Source organism: Amblyraja radiata, chromosome 9 (genome assembly GCF_010909765.2).
Source record: "Amblyraja radiata isolate CabotCenter1 chromosome 9, sAmbRad1.1.pri, whole genome shotgun sequence".
NCBI lineage: Eukaryota > Metazoa > Chordata > Chondrichthyes > Rajiformes > Rajidae > Amblyraja > Amblyraja radiata.
This window is the reverse complement of record NC_045964.1, coordinates 7604334-7618532: the sequence shown is the minus strand read 5'-3', so window position 1 is coordinate 7618532 and position 14199 is coordinate 7604334. Positions and strand designations below refer to the sequence as shown.

Below are 14199 nucleotides of genomic sequence, written 5' to 3'. Positions count from 1 at the left end.
TTCCTTCTATCTAGAGATGCTGCCTGTCCCACTGTTACTCCAGCTTTTTGTGTCTGTCTTTAATAATAGAATCTCAGCACACAAGCCGTTATTTGATGGTATGGAAGGAGAGGCAGATAGAAAAAAAAAAACAGAGATGGGCAGTTCTGTTGAGAAAGAACAAGATCAAAGAGAAAGGATCTGGGTGCAGAGAATTTTAAACCAGTTTGGGTGGAGATAATAAAAATCAAAGAAGAGAAAGCATAGGAGTGAGATGTTAAACAGGAGCTTCCCTCCAGCACAGAATATAAACTAAGAAAGAACAGCGGCTTGTAACAAATGTCATAAGGTCATAAGTGATAGGAGAATTAGGCCATTCAGCCCATCAAGTCCACTTCGTCATTCAATCGAGGCTGATCCATCTCTCCCTCCTAACCCCATTCTCCTGCCTTCTCCCCACAACTCCTGACACCCGTACTAATCAAGAATCTATCTACCTCTGCCTTAAAAATATCCATTGACTTGGCCTCCACAGACTCCGTGGCAAAGAATTCCACAGATCCACCACCCTCTGACTAAAGAAATTCCGCCTCACTTCCTTCCTTATGGAACGTCCTTTAATTCTGAGGCTATGACCTCTAGTCTTAGACTCTCCCACATTAGTGGAAACATCCTCTCCACATCCACTGTATCCAGGCCTTTTACTATTCTGTATGTTTCAATGAGGTCCCCCGTCATACTTCTAAACTCCACCCATTACAGGCCCAGTGCCGTCAAACGCTCAACGTATGATAACCCGCTCATTCCTGGCATCATTCTTGTAAACCTCCTCTGGACCCTCTCCAGAGCCAGTACATCCTTCCTCAGATATGGTGCCCAAAATTGCTCACGATACTCCAAATGCGGCCTGTTCACCACCTCATAGAGCCTCAGCATTACATCCCTGTGTTTGTATTCTAGCCCTCTTGAAATTTGCATTTACTTTCCTTATTACTGATTCGACTTGCAAATTAACTTTTAGGGAATCCTACATCAGCACGCCCAAGTCCCTTTGCACCTCCAAATGTACTGCAATAATTGAGCAACAGCAATTTTACTATAGATTAGACAACTTGGCGTAGCTAGGCATGGCAACAAATTCCCTGCATATTCAGTACAGGTTCTTGGAACAGTACATCACAGAGTTAACTGAGAAAAAAACATTTAAATACTGGACAAGTGTTACAAGACAGGGCAATTTAAATGACGCCTGTCCATTCCCTCCACAAATGCTGCCTGACCTGCTGAGTTACTCTCACACTGTGTTCTGCTCAGGCCTTCAATTATGCCCTTTGAGGGAAGAGTGATCATAACATGATAATTTCATGTTCAGTTTGAAAGTTAGAAATTGGGCCTGAAGTTAATGTCTCAAACTGAAATAAAGGGAATTACAAAGGCCTGAAACTTTAGCAGTTAAAGTTGACTGGAAAAATAGGAAAGATAAAATGGTCTATAATCAATGGCAGACATGAAGGAAATATTTCCGAACTCTTTAAAAGTACATTCCACTGAGAAATATCCCACTCAAGGAGTAATCTATTTGGAGCTAACTAAAGGGCCTGTCCCACTGTACGAGGTAATTCAAGAGCTCTCCCGAGTTTAAAAAAAATCAAACTCGTGGTAAGCACGTAGAATGAACGTAGCAGGTACGTCGGAGCTCGGGACGTCTCTTAGCGGCTCGTAACGCTAACGGCAGGTACTCGGGAAACGCGGTAAGCTCGTGAAGACGGGTAAAGATTTTTCAACATGTTGAAAAATGTCCACGAGAGCCCCGAGTACCTACGAGCGGCTATTACCGTAATTCTCCGAGTTGGGATCAGGGGAACCTCAGGAAAACTCTTGAATGAACACGTACAGTGGGACAGCCCCTTAAGGAAGTTGATGATGGTAGTATTAAACATAATTTTTTTTTCGATTTGAATGGTAGACCAGAAGAAATTTTGGAAGCCTGCAGAAAATAACAAAAATTATTTTAAGGGGAGCAAAGACACAGAGAATAAACTTGTAGAAAACAAAAACAAATCAAGTTTCTCGAGGGAGATTTAAAAAAAGGGAGAAACCAAGGATGAGACTTGGAAATTACTGAAGAGAAATAAGATCCAATAAAAATAAATAAAAAGGAAATAAAAACAATCCAGCAGTATGAATATTTATTTCTTTAATTTCAACTAACCCTTGCTTTCCCCCTCTCTCCATCCCTCCCCCACCCTAGTTCTCTGACAAGTTTCACTGATTATTAAATATTGCTGATTGTATACCTCGTTCCCCTCAACTAACAAGAACCATTCTACATTTCCTCGAGCATTGTATGCTTTGATCTGTCCTTTTCACACCTCACATTCGCTTTGTACCCTTTGCTTTGTATCCTTCCACATCTCCAGTTTCCCTCTCCCCTGACTCTCAGACTGAAGATGGGTCTCGACCCGAAATGTCACCCGTTCCTTCTCTCCAGAGATGCTGCCTGTCCCGCTGAGTTACTCCAGCATTTTGTGTCTATTTCCGGTGTAAACTAGCATAGAAACATAGAAAATAGGTGCAGGAGTAGGCCATTCGGCCCTTTGATTCATTGTGATCATGGCTGATCGTCCCCAATCAATAACCTGTGCCTGCCTCCTCCCCATATCCCTTGATTCCACTATCCCCTAGAGCTGTATCTAACTCTCTATTAAATCCATCCAGTGATCTGGCCTCCACTGCCCTCTGTGACAGGGAATTCCACATGTTATTATCCTTCTTCCTGAAGGTCTTCGGCAAGACCTCATCATTCCTTCTCCCCAAGCCATTGAAAAGAACGTGTGCTCTTCCCTCTGGCTGTTCTTGCTACCCCTTCAGAGTAGGGATATTCACTCCGTGCTGGCGGTGCCCCTTACACCTGGATCCCGTATATAAAATTATGATTAGAAATGGCCATGCATTGCTGGTCGTATATACAGCCAGCAATAACTAGACAGTACATTCATCGAGAGAAACCAACACACACAAAAGTGAATGAGCCAGATGGGAATTGTTGCATGGTCTGGAACTGTGAGCAAGCAGCATGGTATGGTACGGTATGGTATAGTACAGTACTTTATTTGTCACCTGTACCGAGGTACAGTGACATTTATTTTTGTACACAGTTCAGTAGAAGTATCACAATACATAAGCACTCAGATACATGTTAGATAAGCATCTCAGATACAGTACAAGTGTACAGCAGTAATACACTGAGACTGTGTAGAGAATCGCCATTTTCAAGTGCCAGTTGTTGTAAGTGCAGGGTTCTTGACCTGGCCATGAAGGCCCGTTGTCCTGGTGGGGTTGCCCGGGTCACTTGGTTGGTGTTCTCTGCTGCTGCTCCACCGCTGTATGCTGCATCTGTTCCATGTGCTTGGCATCTTGGAGCGGGGCCCAGTCCAGGCGAGCTCCAGGCAGCTGCAGGACCTCCAGCGGCCCACTCCCCAGTCGCGTTGTGCTACCTCCTACAGCCGGTCTGCTTACCAGTCCTCCGTTTGACTCCTTCCAGTCTAGGCGTGCGAGCCGATCATATACCAGGTGGGTTCACAGTCCACGGCGTGGGCCGTCGATCCACAGCGGGCCTTCCTGGAGGGGTTCCGGTCTACGATACAAGTTCTTTGACCGTGGCAAGCAAGTCGGGCCTACCGGGTGGGTCCTCCGTCCACGGCGGGCGAGCCCCCGGTCTCCATCAGCATTGACCACCTGATGTGGAATTCTAAAATTTAACATTAATCCTGCTTTAATTCCACTGTTTCCCCCCCGAGTGCTCTGGTTTCCTCCCACTGGCTCGAAGGGCCGAATGGCCTACTCCTGCACATAATGTCTATTGTCTATTGTCTCCCAAGGACATGGTGGGTGGGTTAATTGGCCCCTGTAAATTGCTCCCAGTGGAATTCTAAAATTTAACAATAGCAAGTCTTGGAAGATCCAAAATTGCATGGAAGACATGGGAAAAAGGACAGGTCTCTTTCCTTGTAATGAGGTGTGTTGTGAAATAATCCAGATATCCACCAACTCCAAAGATGAATAGCAATGCCCATCATTTTACCATAACCACAATACAACAGTAAGTTCTTGTTCATAAGTGATAGGAGCAGAATTAGGCCATTCGGCCCATCGTCTACTCCGCCATTCAATCATGGCTGATCTATCGCTCCCTCCTAACCCCATTCTCCTGCCTTCACCTCATAACCCCCGACACCCGCACTAATCAAGAATCTATCTATCTCTGCCTTAAAAATATCCATTGAAACCCTCCACAGCCTACTGCGGCACAGAATTCCACAGATTCACCACCCTCCGACTAAAGAAATCCCTATTCATCTTCCTAAAGGTACGTCCTTTAATTCTGAGGCTATCACCTCTGGGGTCCTAGGCTCTCCCACTAGTGGAAACATCCTCACCACATCCACCCTATCCAGGCCTCTCACTATTAGATACATTTCAATAAGGTACCCCCTCATCCTTCTAAACTCCAGCGAGTGCAGGCCCAGTGCTGGCAAACACTCATCGTACTGTATGTTAACCCACTCATTCCTGGGATCATTCTCATAAATCACCTCTGGACCCTCTCCAGGGCCAGCACATCCTTCCTCATATATGGGGCCCAAAATTGCTCACAATACTCCAAATGTGGCCTGACCAGCGGCTTAAAGAGCCTCAGCATCACATCACATTTTTGTATTCTAGTCCTCTTGAAATAAATGCTGGCAATGAATTAATCTCTGTCTGCTTTACATATGGAAGATAAAATTGATTAGGAATAAAACTCCTATAGGAGAGAATACAGTGGTGCTGTTACTGCCTCACTGTTGCAGAGGTCCAGGTTCAATCCTGACATCAGGTGGTGTAGGCATGGAGTTTGCATATTCTCCCTGTGACCATATGGGTTTTTCCCCCCGAGTGCTCTGGTTTCCTCCCACTGGCTCGAAGGGCCGAATGGCCTACTCCTGCACATATTGTCTATTGTCTCCCAAGGACATGGTGGGTGGGTTAATTGGCCCCTGTAAATTGCTCCCAGTGTGTAAGTGGGCGATATACAACCTGAGGGCAGTCGACAGGACTAGGAGGTTAATAAGAAAAAGCAGAGTTAATGTAGGATTAGTGTAAATAGGCATTTTTGAAATTAAAAAAAGTGGAATTAAAGCAGGATTAATGTGGATGGACACAGACTAGGTGGCCCCCAAGGGCCTGTTTCTGTTCTGCATCTCTGTATGAAAATTGGACATAGAAACATAGAAAATAGGTGCAGGAGTAGGCCATTCGGCCCTTCGACCCTGCACCGCCATTCGATATGATCATGGCTGATCATCCAACTCAGTATCCCATCCCTGCCTTCTCTCCATACCCCCTGATCCCTTTAGCCACAAGGGCCACATCTAACTCCCTCTTAAATATAGCCAATGAACTGGCCTCAACTATCTTCTGTGGCAATACACGATAAGAGAGAAATATCTATTTATTCTTTCCAATAACCAAACGTGTCAGCCATGACCTGCGGTGATATGAGGCTGAAAGTCCCCATTGTCTTCATGATTGGATTCCACTCGGCATCACATGCTGTGAGCAACACTTCATTCATAACCTGTGAATCAATAATGAAGTGAATGTTTCTGGAAATCAATAACCAAGCAAGTCCCAGTAACTACTCAGCGGAGATATATTTTCGGTACTAAGAGAGTCTAGGGATGTGGGGACAGGGCTGGAGAGCGAAGGAAAGATAAAAATCAACCTTGATAATCAATTATGGATGTGTAGGAAGGAACTGAAGATGCTGGTTTACACAAAATGCTGGGGTAACTCAGCGGGACAGGCAGCATCTCTGGAGAGAAGGAATGGGTGACGTTTCGGGTCGAGACCCTTCTTCAGACTGTCTATAATCACTCAAGGAGCCGGCTTGAAGGTTTGTGGCTTCCAACTCAGGCCTGTACAAAACAAGCTCAGAAAGAATTAATATTTTACATTTTTTGTCTAATGTGAGGAGTACACGAGAAAATCTGAGGCGGAGTAGGTCATCAGGCCCCTCAAGCTACTGCTTTACAGCGCCAGATACCCGGCTTTGATCCTGACTGCGGGTGCTGTCTCTACGGAGTTTGTACGTTCTCCCTGTGACCTGCGTGGGTTTTCTCCGAGATCCTCGGTTTCATCCCACACTCCAAAGATGTACAGGTTTGTAGGTGAATTGGCTTGGTATAAACGTATAAATGTACAAAATGTCCCCAGTGTGTGTAGGATAGTGTTAGCGTTCGGTGGGTCGCTGTTAAATTCGGACTCGTTGAGCTATGTATCTCTAAAACTAAAGTAAACTATTCAATAAGATTGTGGCTGATCAATGCTGGCATCAACTTATCTTCTGTGCCACTTCCCCTGAACCCTTAAGCCCCTGTCCCAGGATGTGAGTTTACTCAAGAGCTCTCCTGAGTTTTAAAAAAAATCAAACTCGTGGTAAGTACGTAGCGGCTACGTCAGAGTTTATGGATGTGTCGTAGCGGCTCGTAATGCTAACGGCAGGTACTCGGGAAACGCGGTAACTCGTGAAGTTTTTTCAACACTGTGAAAAATGTCCAAGAGTAAAAAGATACTGGTGATGAAGTACCACAAGTTTGATTTTTTTTAAAACTCGGGAGAGCTCTTGGGTCGTGGGACATCATCGTGGGACAGCATCGTGGGACATCATCGTGGGACAGCATCGTGGGACAGCATCGTGGGACAGCATCGTGGGACAGCATCGTGGGACAGCATCGTGGGACAGCATCGTGGGACATCATCGTGGGACAGCATCGTGGGACAGCATCGTGGGACAGGGGCTGTAAACTTTCCAATCCTTATCTGTCATCATCAATTATATCTAGTAATACGATCAGCATCAGGGACAGAGAATTGCAAAGATTCACCTTCCTCTGTGAGAAGAAGTTTCTATGCACCTCAGTTTTAAATGACCAGTCCCTCATCTTGTAACTATGTCCTCTTCTTCGCAGTCCTCCCATCCACAAGAACATCCTAACGTCTCCCATGTTAATAGACACAAAATGCTGGAGTAGCTCAGCAGGAGAGGCAGCATCTTTGCAAAGAAGGAATGGGTGAAGTTTCGGGTCGAGACCCTTCTTCAGACTGAGACGAAGGAACTCCCCTGTTAATCCACTAGGACCTTCTATGTCTGGAAAGGTTACCCCACATTCTCCAAGGAGTACAGGCCCAGATAGTCCAGCTGCTCTTGATAGGACAGTCCTCTTATCCAAAGAACACATTTTGTGAACCACCTTTGAACTCCTTCCAATTCTTCGATATATATTTTTAAGGGAAGAAGGTCAAACTGTGTAACTCCCCCCCTCCCATTCCACCCCAGTGATATGAACATTGATTTCTCTAACTTCAAGTAACCTTTACAGTCCCTCTCTCTCCATCCCTCCTCCTCCCCTGTCCTCACACTGAATTCTCCAATTCCAAGTAGCCCTTCTCCTCCCCTTCTCAGCTCTCACTCAGCCCTCCGACTCCTCCTCTTCCTTTTTCCTTTCTTCTCCCCGTCCCCCCCCCCCCCCCCCAACCCTCCATCAGTCTGAAGAAGGGTTTTGGTCCGAAACGTTACCTATTTCCTTCGCTCCATAGATGCTGCTGAACCCGCTGAGTTTCTCCAGCACTTTTGTCTACCATGCTACAAGTAGCTACAGCCACAAAGAAAGTACAGATAAGAAAAGGTGCATGGGCTGGGACAAATCAAGACTGGAAAATTGAGAATCACAATCACAATAATACTTTATTAGCCAAGTATATTTTGCAACATACGAGGAATTTCGTTTGCCAAGTCAGTCATACAAATAAAAAGCAACGGAACACACAAAACACATTTTAATATAAACATCCACCACAGTGACTCCTCCACATTCCTCACTGTGATGGAAGGCAAATTCAACCTGAGCATATGACAGGACCGCTCAAGTGTCTGATAACAGTGGGGAAGATTCACGAGACAGACACAAAATACTGGGTCAACTCAACGGGACAGGCAGCATCACTGGAGAGAAGCAATGGGTGACGTTTTAGGTCGAGACCCTTCTTCAGGAAGGGAGGGAGGTTGATTTATGTGATGGCCATTGTTTTTGTGTTATCTGTAATCTTCTTCATCATGATCAAATGAAGAGAAATATATAGGCTACAAAAACTCAACTAACCAAGCACAGATCCCCATGGAAACTCACTGGTAGCAAAAATACCCATCGACCATTGTCCTCCGATTTCTGCTGCTGAGCCAAGTTTGAACCCAATGGGGTTTTGACCTTTTTCACCGCACTACTAGATGTTTTTACAATGTATGTTTTAGTGTCTCTTTAGTTTGTTTTATGTGGGGGAAGGTTGGGGGGGGTGGGTTGGGGGAAACTTTTTCCAATCTCTTACCTCGACGGAGATGCGATTTTTTTCCGTATCGTATTTCCGTCCGCACCGCGGCCTAACATCGAGGAGTTGGCGGCCTTTGCTGGAGACTTTGTGACTTTCTCAAAGACTTGCAAAAATCCATGTACACTATGAGATGCACTACCCTCATTGGCCCTCCTTGTTACCTTCTCAAAGAATTTACTCATTAGATAGCCACAAATTCCCCTTAACAAATCAAGAAGAAAATGTATAAAAGCCAAATGCCTCTCATGGCCAGAATGAAGCTTCTGGGAATGTGGGATCAGTTTTGCTGTGATGTTCAATTAAATTCAGATCACATCACATTTTATCAATACCAACCAGGCAGCTTCACAATACATCATGGTTTCATGTGAGGTAATATCACAGTATTCAAAAAAAATCCTAAATAGAGACAATGAATAAATAGTTGAATGCTCAACACTTCCACCTCGATAACCATCAGCTCAGGAGCACCTCAAGGCTGTGTGCTCAGTCCTTGCTCTACTCACCAGGCACGTGCCGTGAGTAATTACTCAGGGTAGGCAGACAGTCTTGAAAATCTTGAAAACCGCGCATGCGCAGATTGTTCTCCTCTCCGCTAGGCAGTCAGTCGACTTTTATAAAGTAATTTATCTTCAAAAGCCTTTTCTCTTAATAAAGTATTTAAAAACATATAGTTCAAAGAAATCTACTTACCACATTATTTGTACACAAACTCCATTCTTCTCTCTTCATTTCTTAAGATACTCTTAAGATAATGACAATCCATTATCTATTTGAAAAACCCGCCAAGAAACTTGCGCAGCGCATGCACGCAGTCCATGGTGTAACGGCAGAATTTCAGCTGCCTTTATAGGCCGTTGTCATTGAAGGCTTGAAGCAGCGTCCACGGTACATGAGCTGCACATACTTTTGCGTGTTACATGTACTGTGGATGAAAGGCACGGGAGAATTATGCCTACTTAAGAGATCGATCTCTTAGATAGGCATAATTCTCCTGTGCCTTTACTATTTATATTTAATAATTACCATTTTATAATTTTAGGCAGGGTAGGCAGTGCCTACCTTGCCTACCCTGATGGCACGTGCCTCATACTCACTCTCTACTCATGACTGTGTAGCCTGACACAGTTCCAACTCCATCTTTAAATTCGCCGATGACACCACCATTGTTGGACGGATTGTGGACAATGATGAGTCAGAGTATAGGAGGGAAATAGTTTTATTAAATGGTGCCAAAACAACAACCTTGCTCTCTATGTTACTGAAACCAAGGAGCAGATTGTTGACTTCAGAATACAAACCTGTCTTCATCGACAGTCGGTGGTGGGGAGAGTCAACAGCGTCAAGTTTTTGGGCGTGCATATCTCTGAGGATCTGACCTGGACCCAGCACTTTGATGCAATCATAAAGTAAGCCCATCCACACCTCTACTTCCTTAGAAGATTGAGGAGATTCAGTATGACAAATACAAGGACGTTCCTTTAGGAAAGGGATGAGGAGGAATTTCTTTGGTCAGGGGACTGGTGAATCAGTGGTATTAATTGCCACAGAAGGCTGTGAGGGCCGTCAATGGATATTTTTTAAGGCAGAGATTGATCAATTCTTGATTAGTACAGGTGTAAGGGGTTAATGGGAGAAGGCAGGAGAATGGGGTTGGGGAGAGTTAGATCAGCCATGATTGAATGGCGGAGTAGACTTGATGGGCCGAATGGCCTAATTCTGTTCCTATCACATTAACTTATGACAACAAATACTTTCTTGAACAGGTATACGGTCAAGAGCATATTGACTAAGGGGTTGTTTAAGAAAGAACTGCAGATGCTGGAAAAATCGCAGGAAGGCAAAAATGCTGGAAAAACTCAGCGGGTGAGGCAGCATCTATGGAGCGAAGGAATAGGTGACGTTTCGGGTCAAGTCCCTTCTTCAGACTGAGGGGTCACTTTTTTTTTACACAAAGGATGGTGGGTATATGGAATGAGCTGCCGGAGGAGATTGTTGAAGCAGGTACTATCATAACATTTAAGAGACAATTGGAGAGGTACATGGATCGGACAGGTTTAGAGGATTATGGGCCAAGCATGGGCAGGGTGGGACCATATTGGGCAGAAGGTAGCAATGTTACAAAATTTTGAGATTTTAAAAATCAAGTCTGTAATTTATCCCATCAGATAAAGCATAAAACTAAGTTTAATTTGACACCTAATTCACTTTCATATCGCAAGTATTTAAAAAGTTATGGCCATTTTCATACTCGGAAATGAGCATCTTGTTCCCTATTGATTTTCTATGGACATAACAAAAAAGTTGTGATCGTGAACAGTCAAAAGCCCATAACTTTCTTAAAAATTAAGAGAACTGAATGAAATTTTCAGTTATCATAGATTGAAGCATTCTGAAACAAATATAAAATAATCTTACTTGGATGACCTGAAATTAAAGCATATAATTAGTTAGTTACCTAATTGTAGCTAATTTCAGACTTCAATTACTAGATCTAAACATCTATCCATTTCTTAATAAATGATTAACATTTTTAAATAGCCTAAATGTCCAAATAATATTCACAAATAATTCACAATAAAACATGATTTTTAAATCTCATTTACATTAATTTATAGGCCAAATGGAAGGAATTCAGTGTTCAATTGCTGTAAATAAATGCCCATTTAAATCAGCTTTCCAGTGGGTCTCTGTGGAACGCGCTGGTTTAGAACGTTCACATTGCGGTAGATTTGTGCCCCAAATGCCCAGAAAAATACTGCGCGATATAATGGACCCAAAATGAGCTACTCGCAATATTAAACTTTGTATAAAGGGATCTTTAGAAGCCCTTTTTAATGTAAAAATATACAACCTACCTTCAGCTGTCTGCTTTATGAGACCCTGCGGTTGCTGGCGGTCGCGGGTTTAGAGATTGATTTTTAAACTACTATAACTATTATTCAAGGCCTTTAAAACTAATAATAGCTTTTGCGACGGGGTCTTCCAGCGATTTTTCGTTAATAATTAACTAGGCTGAACATCTGCGATTTGAACAGCCTAGAGAAAATCGCGTTTTAAACCCGCCCCCTCTAAACGGCGCCAAAATCGCGCACACCCGTAGCGGCAGATTTTCAAAGACGCTTCAGGTAGGCTTTGCAACATACCTACAGAAGGGCCTGTCTTCACACTGTATGACCATCTATGACTGTTGCATCACAACCTGTTTCTGCAACTCAAATGTCCAGGACCGAAGAAGATTACAACAAATGGTGGACACTGCTGGTCCACCACGAATACTGGCATTGTATAGGTAAAGGAGCCTGAAAATAGTGACCTCTAGGTTCAGGAATAGCTTCTTCCCAACTTCCACTTGTTGATAATCCCGAACACTGGTGCTCCACATTCTCGATCCCCTTCTATACTCCTTATACACCCATGACTGTGCAGTCCTGCGCAAATCTATTCTGCCAACAGTCTGTCTGTCCCATCCTCCTTGTTGTTTAAATAGTATGTGTTAAATGTATGTTTTTAGTGTCTCTCCAGCTTGTTTTATGTGGGGGTGGCGGTTGGGGGAACTTTTTCTAATCTCTTACCTCGATGGAGATGCGATTTTTTCCGTATCGTATCTCCGTCCGCACTGCGGCCTAACATCACCTTTGCTGGAGACCGACTTCGGGAGCTCCACCGCGGGAGCCTGTGGACTTTAACACCACGGAGCCCGTGATCCCTTTGCCAGGAATCGCCCTCGAAGCTCCAACTGTGGGTGCCTGCAGACTTTAGCATCACAGAGCTAGGATGTTAAAAGTCTTTGGTCTTCGGGAGCTCCAAGCCGCAGGAGCTTCGATCGCCCCAACGCGGGGGCTTTGACCGCCGGCTGCAGGAGTTTGATCGTCCCAACCATGGGAAAATAAACAGGAAGATTAGACTTTTTTGCCTTCCATCACAGTGAGGAATGTGGGGAATCCGCTGTGGTGGATGTTTATGTTAACTTTTATGTAGTTATGTGTCTTGTTGCTTTTTTTTCTGTATGGCTGTATGGTAATTCGCATATCACTGCACCTTAATTGGTACATGTGACAATAAAAGACCTTCGAAACCTTTGAAATTCGCAGACAACACTACCATTGTGGGCTAGATATCAAATAATACTCATAGTCATCCTTGGTAAATACAGAGGGGAAATATTCATTGAGGACCTTGCCCATCTCCTGTGGCTCCACACATGGTTGCCCGCCTAGATTCCTGAGGGGTCCCACTGGCTCTCTAGTTACCCTTTTCCCCCTTATGTATTTATAAAAACTCTTGGGGTTGTCCTTAATACTATCTGCCAGAGCTATCTCCTGGCCCCTTTTTGCCCTTCTGATTTCCTTTTTTACATTGCTCCTTAGTTCCCGAAGCTCCTCCAGGGATACACGATCCCAGCTGCCTATACCTGTCCCATCTTATTCTTGACCAATGCCTCTATTTCCCTCATCAGCCAAGCTTCCTTACATTTTCCTGCCTTGCCCTTCACTAACAGGGACGTGCATATCCTGAGCTTTTATCAGCACACTTTTAAAAACATCCCATTTGGCTGATGTTCCTTTCCCCTGAAACAACCTGCCCCATTCAACTTCTCTCATACCCTCAAAGATGGCCTTACCCCAATTTAGCATTTTAACAAGTGGGGCCTCTCTGTCCCTATGCATAACTATCTTAAACCTAATCAAACTCACTGGTCTCAAAAGGCTCCTCCACTTCATTCACTTGCCCTTCCCAATTTCCCAAGACTAGAACATAACAGAAAACAGTTCATCCAGGGAAATAAAGTCACATCCATAACTGCCACAGTCACCCATGGTGTTCCTCAGGGATCGGTGCTGGGTCCACTGCTTTTTATCATCTATATTCAACCTCTTGGCAATAATCTCCGTCATTTTGGAATCAATTTTCACTGCTACGCCGATGATACACAGCTTTACCTCTCCACAAAACCAAACACCTCCCTTCCCCCAACTGCCCTCACCACCTGTCTTCAAGCTATCAGCAATTGGATGTCACTCAACCTTCTAAAACTCAATGGAAATAAAACAGAAATCATGCTAATTGGCTCAAAGTCCACACTCTCCAAAACCCACCCATTCACCATTTCAGTTGATGGCTCACCCATACCCACCTCCTCCCATGTCAAAAGTCTCGGCGTCATTCTGGACAGTACACTTTCCTTTGGCCCCCACATCAGCAATATCACACGCTCTGCATACTTTCATCTCCGCAACATCTCCAGACTCCGCCCCTCCCTCTCCAAAGACAATACAAAAGTCCTCATCCACGCTGTGGTCACATCCCGCATCGATTACTGCAACGCCCTCCTCACTTGCACCTCCAATAAACTTCCTCATCGCCTCCAATGCATTCAGAACTCTGCAGCCCGGATCATCACCCGCACCAGATCATCGGACCACATCACACCCATCCTCACTCAGCTCCACTGGCTCCCTGTGCACCACCGGATTAACTACAAGATTTTACTGCTGACCTTCAAAGCCCTACACCACCTTGCTCCCCAATACCTCTCTGACCTGCTGCTACCATACACTCCTTCCCGGTCACTTCGTTCCTCCTCAGCTGCAATTTTAACTGTCCCCACATTTAGACTCAGCACCATGGGTGCCAGAGCCTTCAGCTGCTCTGCCCCACGTCTCTGGAACACTCTCCCACCTCCCATCCGTCACCTGGACACTATCGATCAATTCAAATCACAACTCAAAACACACCTGTTTAGATTAGCATACCCGACATAACTTCCACCATGTTCACCCTGATTTT

General features: G+C 44.5%; 1 protein-coding gene across 7 annotated transcripts in view; it reads right to left on the bottom strand.

Annotated features, from left to right (window-relative positions):
* The window catches only part of dpf3 (double PHD fingers 3), a 175360-nt gene that overhangs the window by 117599 nt on the left and 43562 nt on the right, over nt 1-14199 (bottom strand). The window lies entirely within an intron of this gene.